Source organism: Triticum urartu, chromosome 2 (assembly GCF_003073215.2).
Source record: "Triticum urartu cultivar G1812 chromosome 2, Tu2.1, whole genome shotgun sequence".
In the NCBI taxonomy this organism is placed as follows: Eukaryota; Viridiplantae; Streptophyta; class Magnoliopsida; order Poales; family Poaceae; genus Triticum; species Triticum urartu.
In genome coordinates this window covers 457,615,216-457,622,674 of record NC_053023.1, presented here as the reverse complement: position 1 = coordinate 457,622,674, position 7,459 = coordinate 457,615,216, and the positions used below count along the sequence as shown (strand labels likewise).

Sequence of the window (7,459 nt, the reverse complement as noted above, 5' to 3'; positions counted from 1 at the left end):
AAATTTGGGGGAATCGACCCTCAATGCCAAATCATTTCTCAATAGTGTGACTGGTGATTCCTGGACAAACGTCGTCGATCCGCGAGCTAGACATTGAGGAGAAGAGGCATCAACTTAAGGCGAAGATGGAGTCATGTAAGCTCCAAGTTAAGGCGGTCGGCTGAGAGATGACCGCCTAATCACCCAGAGTCAGTTTATCACGATGGATCTGAGTACAATGGATCCAGTGGCTCGAAAATTTTGGGTGAAGGCGTGGAATATCATCGTACGCTTTAGGAGCCCGAGGAACCTTGAAGAAGAGCACACTGCACACATCGGAAGAGGGACGATGCACATGCCGGGGGAGGCGACGGTGCACGTGAAGACGGCATGTGATTTGGCCATGTCGCCAGTTAATCCTTTTGTTGATGCAACATGTCAAAAACTATGTCCATGATTGCTTGATGTGTGAATTTTTAAAATTTGGAGGAAATTCAGGTGTTCAAATGAGAAAATAGAAAAAATATAGAGGCTGAGATATGTCTGACTCTGAGTTTGCGTGTCGCCTGGGCGACCTCCATATCCATATACAACTCTATATTTATTATGACGATCATGATATGGAGACTCGGCTAGAGTTGCTCTAACCATAGTAGCAAGAGGACGCCCCACCATATACTTCGATAATTTCGTTTGCTGAGTCAAGACGTGTTGTCCTTCCTATTCATATACTAGCAGGGAAGGAGAGGAGAAAAATAGTATGCTCAAAGCCACGGTACGAGCACACGGAAAAGCAACCGGTTGACGCAGTTAGGTGCGGATCTTCACCTACCATGCCAATGCCCTGGCCCGGCAGAAGTAGCCAACCAACCAACCAATGATCATTTGGAAGTAGTCGGACTAATCCAACCTGCAAAAATCCCAAGAGAATGGTATGAACAGAGGAAGGCGAGCCCGTCTTTCTGATCGGGCGGCCAACAGCACCACCGTTAATTAGATTATTATAAGCAAAAGCTGACCTAGTAGTTGCCTTGCATATACCCATGCTTGCTTGATTAGTTTGCCTAAGTAATCATCGTGATCCATCTTTCACGATGTGCACAAGGAAAGTAGCAAGAGGACTGCATTTACTCTGTGAATACTCTAGTACTCCTTCCGTCTCATAATATAAGAACGTTTTCTACACTACTAGTAATTTCTGTGGCATCAACACATTTTCTTCTTTAAAATAGCTCTAAACCACGAGACAAGCATCCAACCAACCCGACAATGACTTGGGCCTGCAGGAGCAGCCAATAAGTCACCTTCCGGCGATGGTCAAACACGAAGCGCCCAAAACACCGCGTGGTATGGTTGTGAACTTAGGATGCTGAGAATAGCAAGACGAAGACTTGTTGACTGCTTCTTTCCGCGGAGCTCACATCTGCTTCACTGATTCTGCATAACCCAGGTGAGATCTTTTTCTCCGCTGAAAGCTCATCCCCGCACTAGCCCCCGGACCCCGGTTACTTGCTCCTTTTCTCTCCTAAAGTCGTAAGTCAAGAGCTGCTTCTTCTTACAGTCTCCATGGGCCCTGCCGGTCTCTACCGTCTCTTGTTCATCGTGCTTGCAGCTGCAGCACCATTGCTCTCTGCGTCGCAGCGTTTCGACTACCCCGCAGCAAACCTCTCGACGCTGTGGATCAATAACAAAGCTTTCCTCCCACACAGCGTCAGCTACTCCGACGGTTCAGCCGTGCAGGCCATTGTCCTCCGTTCACCCAAAACCTTCTATGGCCCCTCCTTCGCCACAGGATTCGTCTGCGCCTCCCCCTGCGACGTGTTCCTCTTCGCTGTCTTCATTGTCTACACCAATAGTGGTGCCAAGATCACCATGCCGACTACTGGGACTCCACAGGTGGTCTGGTCTGCCAACCGGGCTCGCCCCGTCAGAGAAAACGCGACCCTTGAGCTTTCCTTGGATGGAAACTTGGTCCTCCGTGATGCTGATGCTAGCCTGGTCTGGTCGAGCAGAAGCTCTGGGCGGTCTGTAGCAGGCATGATGATCACCGAGATTGGTAATTTGGTGTTGTTTGATCAGAAAAATGCAACAGTGTGGCAGTCATTTGCTCACCCTACTGATGCATTGGTCCCTGGGCAGTCACTTCTGGAAGGTATGAGGCTCGTAGCAAGTACTTCTGCAACAAATTGGACAGAGAATCAGTTGTACATGACAGTTCAAACTGATGGATTGTATGCTTATGTCGGATCCACATCACCACAACTCTATTTTTCGAAATCGGTGAACAAAAACAAGACATGAAAAGATCCAACAAAGGTTACCTTCACGAATGGCAGCCTCAGCATCTCTGTGCAGTCCAAGCAATCAGATGAATCAGACACGAGTATCCAATTACCAGCAGCTAACTCCACCCAGTACATGAGATTGGAGTCAGACGGGCACCTGAGGCTCTACGAATGGTCTAATGCAGATGCAAAATGGGCTGTAGTGTCTGATGTAATCAAACTATTCCCTGATGATTGTGCCTTTCCAACAGTATGCGGAGAGTATGGTATATGCACAGGGGGGCAATGTGCTTGTCCGCTTCAGAGTAATTCTAGTTCAAGCTACTTCAAGCCGGTCGATGAGCGGAAGCCAAATCTTGGCTGTGCATCACTGACTCCAATCTCTTGTCAGGAAATGCAACACCATCAGTTGTTGACTCTTACAGACGTTTCTTATTTTGATGCCAGACACATCGTTGCGAATGTAACAAACGGAGAAGACTGTAAGCAAGCTTGCTTGAAGAACTGCTCCTGCAGGGCCGTGATGTTCAGGTATGGCCAGAATGATTCTGCTGGAACGTGTATGTGGGTGACCAGGGTCTTCTCCTTGCAATCAATACAACCTGAAATTGTTCACTACAACTCCTCTGCTTACCTCAAGGTGCAGCTTAGCCCCTCAACTTCTGCCTCTAATGCAAACAAAAGGAAGGTGATGTTAGGTGCTACACTTGGAGCTACTACTATTCTTGTACTGCTAGTCATTGCTGTCATTCTTTATGTGCGAAGGAAGAAGTACCAAGAGTTAGATGATGAATTAGATTTTGACCAAATTCCTGGAATGACAGTGAGGTACACGTTCGAAAACTTGAGAGAATGCACTGGAGACTTTAGTAAAAAGCTCGGAGGTGGTGGGTTTGGAACAGTTTTTGAAGGGAAAATAGATGGAGAGAGAGTTGCAGTAAAACTTTGTCCCAGGTTACAGTCAGGCCGACCGATTCACCTTTCTGGAAAGGACTGATGAAAGTTAAACAATCTTTGTTTAATAGGATAAAGTTTGTTATTGGAAATGGCACTAGTACACGTTTCTGGGAGGATACTTGGCTCAGTGACACACCCTTGGCCATCCAATATTCGTCTTTGTACTGTATTGTTCAACGACATGAGGTGTTCGTCGCATCGGTATTTCAATCTATCCCCCTTAATATTCAGTTCCGACGGACGCTAGCGGGCAATCGTTGGGAAGAATGGCTCCGTCTAGTTAGGAGACTGATGGAGGTCCAGTTTTCTCAACAACCCGATGAATTACGCTGGAAACTGACTAAGTCTGGAGTATTCACAATCAAATCAATGTATATTGATGTTATAAATTCGAACTCCATTCCTACCTCCAAGCATGTTTGAAATGTCAAAGTTTCTTTGAAAATAAAAGTGTTTATGTGGTTTGTCCATAAACAAGTTATTTTAACCAAGGACAACTTGATAAAGCGTAATTGGACAGGACCTACTAGGTGTAGTTTCTGTGATCGGGATGAGACAATCAGACACCTCTTTTTTGATTGCCCGTTGGCCAAAGTACTTTGGCAGACGGTCCACATTGCTTTTAATATCAATCCACCGAATTCTGTTAACGCATTATTTGGGACATGGCTTAATGGGATTAAGCCTGACTTAGCGAGACACATTCGGGTTGGTGTTTGCCCTTTGATGTGGACTATCTGGACTTGCAGAAATGATTTGGTTTTTAACAGAATATCATGTATCCACTTTTTGCAGGTTATATTCCGAACTACGGCACTGATCCGTTCGTGGTCGCTACTCACCCGGACGGAGGCCAGGGAGCATTTGGTTACTGGATCTTTTCGCTGGGAGATGGTAGCTCGGGATATCTTCAGATGGCGGTCATGTAATAGGATAGGCATTTAGTTTACCTACCTAGTTTTAGCCAGCCGGTTGTGGCATCTTTTCATGGCTAGTTGGTGTTTCTAGCCCGTTTTGGCTCTGTGTGAGCTTTCTTTACTTTTTCATTACTTTTGGAGACCTTGAAACCATGTTCGCACTGCTTTATTTGGTTAATAAGATGGCCGTATGCATCACTCTGATGCAGAGGCCGGGGAGTCCCCCTTTTCAAAAAAAAAGTAAAACGTTTGGAAGGTGCTAGACAAGGAAAGAAAGAATTCTTGGCTGAAGTCGAGACTATTGGCAGCATTGAACACATCAATCTTGTTAGACTGATCGGCTTTTGTGCAGAGAAATCTAAAAGACTTTTAGTATATGAATATGTACAGAGAGGGTCACTTGATAGGTGGATCTACTACCGCCATAACAATGCCCCTCTTGATTGGTGCATCCGGCACATGATCATTCTAGATATTGCCAAAGGCCTATGCTATCTCCACGAGGAGTGCAGGCGAATAATTGCTCATTTGGACATCAAACCACAAAATACTCTCTTAGATGAGAATTTCAACGCCAAAGTGGCTGATTTTGGACTATCTAAGCTAATAGACACGGACCAAAGCAAAGTAATGACAATGATGAGGGGCACACCTGGGTATCTGGCACCTAAATGGTTAACGTCCCAAATCACTGAAAAAGTTGATGTCTACAGCTTTGGAGTTGTTGTCATGGAAGTAATTTGTGGAAGAAAAAATATTGACATATCTCTTCCCGAGGAGAGTGTTCAGCTCATCAAATTGATACAAAAAAAGGCTGAAGATAATCAGTTTATCGATTTGATTGACAACCATAGTGAGGACATGGTCTTACACCAAGAGGAAGCAGTTCAATTGTTGAAGCTTGCAATGTGGTGCCTGCAAAATGATAGCAGTAGAAGGCCTTCAATGTCATCGGTGGTCAAGGTACTGGAAGGTTCAATGAATATAGAAACTAACATTGATTGCAACCTTATGAATGCAAATCCAGTAATGTCTGTCCAGCATAATCAATCAACATACTCAGTTCCACCTGAAGCATCGATTTTATCTGGCCCAAGGTGAAATGGGCGCTACTGTAACTTATAAACTTATAAACTTCAGGCTTTGTAACTACTTTTGTATCCTATCTTATTTATATTTTGTAAGTATGATTTAAATGGCACCTAGATACTAGTAATTTGTAGGCAATATATCTTACTGATTTCTGGTGAAGCTGTAACTCATGACTTCAAAGCAAGAAAACATGTAGCACCCTGTAATGTAAGCTAGTTGAAACACCATAGAAAAGTGACCTAGGGGGCAGTTTGAAGGAAGAAATATTCTAAGAGCACATCTAATGCAAAGTGCTTATAGATGAATAATCAAGGGGAGAGATTATTACTATTCACTAAGCTCTTGTACAAAAGTTAACACCTACAGTACTTGTTTAGGTGCTTCAATTGTTTGTTAAACAGGCCGTACGTGTCAAACATCTTTGGGCGTATTGTACATACGTATCTTAGCAAGAGTCTTTCGGTTAGGCTAGGAGGTTTATCTTTGTAACCATAATTCTATCTCTACCTAGCTTGATCTCCAAGTTGTAATCTCTCATGTAAGATCTCAACTGTATGCGCTATAGGGACTTGCGCCCCTGCCTATAACATGCACGGCGTCCCCTCTCGACGAGGTAAGATGTTTTCCGCTTCGCACATGGTAGTCAAAGCTTTTCCTTTTCCCATCTAGAGCTTATGTCGAACCCATCTAGCCTAGCCATGTCTTCCTCCAGTTCCTCCTCGCCTAGTCTCAACAGTCAGGTTACAGAGAAGCTATCTTGCACGAATTACGTGTTGTGGCGCACGCAGATCACACCTCAGCTGCGCAGTGCCGGCGTCTTCGGCTATGTCGATGGCACCAACCCGGAGCCGGCCAAGCTCCTCGTCACCACCAAGGATGGCAAGGAGACTTCATCGGCTAACCCTCTCCACCCTATATGGGTACGGGAGGATCAGCAGGTCCTTGGCTACCTGCTGAATAACCTCACAAACGAGGTCCTGGTCACGGTGACCACGATCACCACGGCGGGCGCGCTCTGGACGACGCTCGCTGCCATGTTCTCGTCTCAATCGGCGAGTCGCATCAACAACATCCACACCTCCCTCATCAACGCACAGAAGGGTAACCTCTCGGTTGCCTCCTACTTTAGCATCATGCGTGGCTATGCCGACGAGCTGGCCGCGGCAGGCAAGGCTATCCAGGATGATGAGCTCGTCTCGTACATCATTCATGGGTTGGAGGCGGACTATCAACCTCTGGTGTAGGCTCTCGACGCCCGTGTCATCCCTGTGACCCTCGATGAGCTCTTCGCCATGTTGTCCAACTTCGACCAGCGCATGGCCCACTACAACGGATCCGGCGGCTTCAAATCTTCTGCAAACATGGCGTCTCGCGGCTGGGGCGGTGGATCCCGCTCGCGTGGCTCTCCCCGATACAAGGGGTGATTTGGTGGAGGCGGCGGGAACGACCACGGCCACTCTCCTCCGTGCTCGGGTGGCCGAGGCCGCGGGCGTGGACGTGGTGGCAGCAACAGAACGCGTCCGGAGACCCCAAGATGCCAGATCTGCGGGAAGCCTGGACACACAAGAAAAGACTGCTGGTACAGGTATGACGATGATGATGATTCTCAAGATGATGACAAGGTAGTTGCCGCCGCTGATGGTTCCTACGGCATTGACACCAACTGGTACGTCGATAGCAGGGCCACAAATCATATCACGGACAAGCTTGAGAAGGTCACCATGAAGGAAAAATACCGCGGCAAAGATCAAATCCATACTGCCAACGGAGAAGGTATGGGTATAAGTCACATTGGTCACTCTATATTTCGTACCCCTAGTCGCAAACTACACATTAAGAAAATCTTGCATGTCCCTAGTGCACACAAAAATCATCTTTCCGTCCATAGAATTGCCATTGATAATCATGTTTTTCTCGAATTTCATCCTTTTTTCTTTTTGATCAAGGATCAGGCAACGAGAAAAATCCTCTATCGAGGTAGATGTGTTCGAGGGCTCTACCCGTTGATTCCGGAGTTTAGAAGATTCAATAAACAAGCTTGTGGTGCTATCAAGCTTTCGTCCACACGATGGCACGATCGTTTAGGACATGCCTCTTTTTCTTTAGTTGAAAAGTTGCTTAGGAAAAATAAGCTCCCGTTTGTTGGTGAGCGTCATGTTGAAACTATTTGTGATTCATGTCAACGAGCTAAAAGTCATCAATAGCCGTATCCCATCTCAACTAGTATTT

At 46.1% G+C, this 7,459-nt stretch overlaps 1 pseudogene; it reads left to right on the top strand.

The window, feature by feature from the left end:
• Positions 1–1,545: 1,545 nt before the first annotated feature.
• Positions 1,546–5,596, top strand: LOC125537865 (annotated as a pseudogene).
• Positions 5,597–7,459: the final 1,863 nt, after the last annotated feature.